This window comes from Belonocnema kinseyi, chromosome 10 (genome assembly GCF_010883055.1).
Source record: "Belonocnema kinseyi isolate 2016_QV_RU_SX_M_011 chromosome 10, B_treatae_v1, whole genome shotgun sequence".
Classification (NCBI taxonomy): Eukaryota; Metazoa; Arthropoda; class Insecta; order Hymenoptera; family Cynipidae; genus Belonocnema; species Belonocnema kinseyi.
Genome location: NC_046666.1, coordinates 51,616,738 through 51,622,215, shown reverse-complemented (window position 1 = coordinate 51,622,215; position 5,478 = coordinate 51,616,738).

The window sequence follows — 5,478 nt, the reverse complement described above, 5'->3', positions numbered from 1 at the left end:
ACGCCAATTAGCACAAATGGTAAGTTCCGACAGTGCCTACAAGTGTGCCTACTGGCCGCTAAATGGCAATACCGGTTTCATATGTATACACCTGGTAAATGCATTATTCGGGCATCTGTTGACAAAAAATTCGTTTTTTTTCTATGTCAGTCCTTTTAATTGAGAACTTCATGTTAATTTCAGCAGCATTCATAATTAGTTCATAATTATGCATTATTTGGGCATTTTCCGACGTAAAAAATCGTTTTTTTTTAATATCAGTCCTTTTAATTTGGACCTTCACGATAATTTGAGTAACATTCATAATTAGTTGATTAATTTGATATTTTGTTAAACAAATTTAATTGAAAAATGCATTAATCGGCCATTTTTCGACACAAAAACTCGTTTTTTCCCTAGATAGTCCTTTTTTCATCCAAAGGTAAAATAAGTTTTCAATCAAATAACTCATTTTTCAACTAAATAAATCAAGAAGATTAAGTTTCAAAAATAAAACTCATTTGCTGCCAGAAAGGTCAACTTTTTGCACCCGAAATAGTTTAATTTTCTATTGGAATAGTTACATTTTTAGTTGAAAATGTTATTTTCAACAAGCTAGCAGCATTTTTAAAAAGATATGAAGTTTCAATTAAATTTATGTATCTTCCAACAACAAAATCAATTTTTTAACAAAATAGTTCAGATTTTAACCGCAAGTAGTTAAATTTTCAAGAAAAAAAGGTAATTAAAAAGTATATTTTTTCAAAGTCAGTCCTTTTAATTTCAGAATAAAATGTTATAGAATTTATTTATAACAATTATTAAATGTATTGTTCAATCATTTCTTTTATTCAAACTTTCTTGCGTTGGTCAACTGTAACTACTGAATGAAGAAAAAACTTTTTTTCTGAAATTAAAAGGACTGACATCGAAAAAAACACGAATTTTTCGTCAACAGGTGCCCGAATAATGCATTTGATTAACAAAAATATATATCAAATAGTGATGGATTTTACTGGAATTATCGTAAAGTTCCCAATTAAAAAGACTGACATTGAAAAAAACGAATTTTTCCGTCGATAAGTGCTCGAATAATGCATTTGTTTATTAAATTTGTTGGATTAAATCATCCAATTTATCAACAAATTATGAATTTTCTGAAATTATCATGAAGTTCCTAATTTTTTTAAATTGACACAAAAAAAACTAATTTTTCTGACGAAAAATGCCTGAATAGTGCATTTGTTTATTAAATTTGTTTATAATATTAACAAGAATAGTTTTAAGAGAAATTTTTTCATTAAAATGTTGTTTCTATTAAAATTCCTTGCAATATAACTTAAAAAAACGTTAAATTATTGAAAATTATAGAAAACACCGGGAACGTCAAATAGAAAATCTTTCCTTCATATTTATTTATAAAAAAGTTGAAAAACTAAATTAAAAATCAGACTCGACATTTTTTTATATAGAATTTGGCCAATTTTAAGAAAAAAGTATCTGTTTGTGTTTGATTTCAACCGTTTTTATAATAATTAGTTGCATTTTTTATCTTTTTCCATTAGAAGCGCTTTAAATCAATAATTTTTTTTTAATTGAGCAGTATTTTAAGAATTAATAAGTGAATAATTAATTGCACAAAACGATTGGGAATAAAAAATTTAATAATTTTCCGATTTTAACGTTGAAAATTTAACTGTTTTAATTATTGGTCTTAGTTGTTAAACAAATGTAAACGTCCGATTGAAACTTTATAAACTATTTTAATTTTTAATTAATTTCAAATTAATATATTCATAATTGAAGACTTTTATTAAATTCCAAATATTGTTTAAATCTACAATTTGAAAATGAAACCTTTGAAATTTTTCAATGAAGAATAAGAAAAATTGTTGAATATTTAGAAACATTTGTCTGTTCTTTTAACGTCAGTAATTATACATCAAATATTCAAAACTAAACAAAAAAAGTAAACTTGAAAAGTTACAATTTTAATTGTTCTATTTAAAGGATTTTTTAATAAAATTATTGGATTTTGATGTTTTGAAAAACATCATTGGATATTGAAAAAATTAAAAATGACGCAAACTTCTGTTAAAAAAAAAACAAGAATCGAACTACCAAATTTGGACCACAACGAACAAACGAAAAACTCCTATTGTAATCTGAAAAAAATTAATGTTCGGACAAAAATAAAAAAGAGGAAAGAAAAAGACGAAAGAAAAAAAAAGAAGGAAGGGGATGTGGTTGGCTGCCTTCTCATTTTTCTTTCCTCTTTTTTATTTTTGTCCGAAAATTAATTTTTTTTTCAATGTTTTTCAGATTACAATAGGAGTTTTTTGTTGATTGTTTGTCCGTTGTGGCATCAATTTGATTATTAGATGTTAAATACGATTTTTAATTTGGATTTTAATTCAATTTAAAAGAATTTTCAACTAAAAAAATTAATAAATTAACTAATTAAAAAAATTCCCGGAAAAATCCGGCTATTTGTACCGAAATTTCGATGCAAACAGCCAAAAGTCTAATTTGAAACAAAATATACATTTTTGCAGATTTTAAGCAAAAAATTAAGAAACTTCTTAAAAATTGTGAAGGACTTAAAAAACATTTTCTGTAGAATCCCAGAAAAATTGAAAATGATTTATTTTTAAAAATTCGTTTTAAGAGAATATTTGAAAATATTCAAAAAGATTTCCCAAATTTTCAAAAATGAATCTGGAAGATTTAAAGTAATTTTTTTTATTTTGCAGCATTTTTTTTACAAAATTCTAGGCAAAATTTGAATTATTTTAAAAGAGGTTCAGAAGTTTTCACAAAATGTTAAACGTAATTTAAAATTTGAAAAAATGTAAAAAAACATGTCGATTTTTTAAGATTTTGAACTAAAGATTTGAAGCTTTTTAAGGATTTTTAAACCATTTAAAATTAAAATAATTAAAATTCTAATTTAAAATGTATTCAGCTTATTAAAAAATGCCATCGTTTATTTTTTAATGTGTATTATTAACAATGTTATTATTTAGAAAATAGAAACTGCAAGTTTTGCCGAATTTTTAACAAATTTTTAAAGTAATTACAAATTTTTACCAAAAATTATCATTATATAGGATTCAACTAATTTTAGGAAAACTGAATTATTTTAAAATATGTTTACAGGTTTTCAAAAGATTCGAAAATAAATTAAATCCTGAGAAGGTTTACCAAATTTTTTAACAAATTGTACAAGAAATTATTTTAAAATATTTCAAAATTTTTCAAAAATGCAAAATTTTGTAGGCAAACTGAATAATTTTAAAAGATATTTACAAGTTTTGAAATGATTCCAAAATAATAAAAATCTCAAGAAGATTTAAAACAATTTTAAACAAAATGTAAGAATTTATCCTTTTAAGAATTTTAGAAGAGAAATTGTTTCCAGGTTCGATTTCAATACATTTTCAAATAATTAGTCGAATTTTTATCTTTTTCAATGATGACATTATTCAGTTTAGAATAGGTAATTAAAAAATGTTCCATTTTAAGTTTTCATTTACTTAAAATATTTTAAAAAGCAGTCTTGAATACTTGAACAATTGAAAATTAAAAGCGTTTTAAGTTGAAAATTTTGGATAAAAAACATTATTGTCTCAACTGTAAATATGAATAAATTATTTTTTAAATGAATCTGTACTTTAAATATTGTTAATATTTTCCAGATTTTAACGTTAAAAATTAAACTGTTTGAATTCGAATGTCTTAGTCATTGAAAAAAGCAAAAGTCCGATTGAAACTTTATCCAATGTAATTTATACAATATAATGTATTTGTTATGAAATACTCTAAAATATTAAATAATAATATTAATAATAATAATTAATATTATAATTATATTATATTTTAATTGTGATTAACATTAATATTAATAATAATATTCTAAAATATTCCATTTTTAATCCATCCAATTGCAAATTTTTTAAATTAAGAATAAGAATAATTATTTAATATTTATCAATATTTGACTGTTTATTTAAGACTATTGAATTAATACCATGTATTTAAAAGTAAACAATTTTAAACTGAATTGTATGACATAAAAACTCTTGAATCGTTAAAATTTCGAAGAGCTATTAAACATTGAACGTTACAATTCTGATTGATCTTTTAAAAAAAAATTTAATTTGTAAGTGTAATTGTTCAATTTTGGTGTTTAATTAATAATTGAAACCTTATTTTTTGTAGAAAAAATTTGAGTAATTTTAAGAGGTATTTAGAAGTTTTGAAAAGATTCAAAATTAATTTTAAACTTGAAAATATTTCAAATAATTTAAACAAACTTTGTATGGACAGAACTCGGCTATTCGTACCATAATTTCGGTTAAAAAAATTAGGTTTTCGATTTTTAACGTTTCTGGCTTAAAATTGTTAGAACAATATGATTGACCAAATTTAAAGTTCATTTATTGTTTAATTTAGATCATTAAAAATGATAAGGTGGATTAAATTTGTACAATTTTTGTCTGAATCTTTGAACTCATTAATTTATAAAAGTTAGAAATCCTACGATTCCTAGGAGAATATTTAAAAAGTTTTCTAAAATTATTAAAAATGAATCTAAAAGATTTGAAGAAAATATATTTGTAATTTTGCAGGATGTAAAAACATTTTTTTACATTTTTTTATTTTTTAAGGAAGAATTCGAAAAGTTTTAAAACATGTTTAGAGGTTCTAAAAAAATCTCAAAAATAATTTAAATTTGAAAATATATTTAAAGCAACATGTAAATGTTTCAAGATTTTGAAATAAAATTTTGAAGCTTTTTTAAGATTCTTAAATTATTTAAAATTAAAATAATTCAAATTTTATTTTAAAAAGTGTTTAGTTTATAACAAAAATTTATTCTTTCAATTTTTAATATTTCTAATTTAAAATTGCTTCAAATTATTTGCAGCTCAATTTTTATTACTTCAAATAGAGACATTTTTAGCTTTCGAGTTCGACTTTCTTAATTTAATGACCGTGAACAATTATTTTTTGGTTGAAAATCCATAATTTGAATTGAAATTTCATCTCTGGTTGAAAATGTTACTACTTTGTTGAAAATCAATTTTTTAAACTAAAATTGTAACTTTTCCAGTAGAAATTTAAACTATTTCGCTTAAATTCTCTTTTTTTTTTGTTTGATAAGAATTAGATTTTCGTCAAAAAATGTAATCATTCTATTTTTGATTGAAAATGTATCCTTTTTGGATGACAATTCAACTATTCGGTTGGTAATTGATATTTTTTGTTTAGAAATTAAACTATTTGTTTGAAAATTGATGTACTTTGGAAAAAAATTTCCTTTTTTTTGTAGAAAATTATTCCTTATGGATGAAAATTCATCTTTTTGGTATAAAAAAATAAACATTTGCCCTTTTTAATCAAAAATTCAACTATTTCGTTGAAAATCCATACATTTGGTTAAAAAATAAATTTTTTTATCGAAAATTATCTATATTATAAATATTATATATTTAT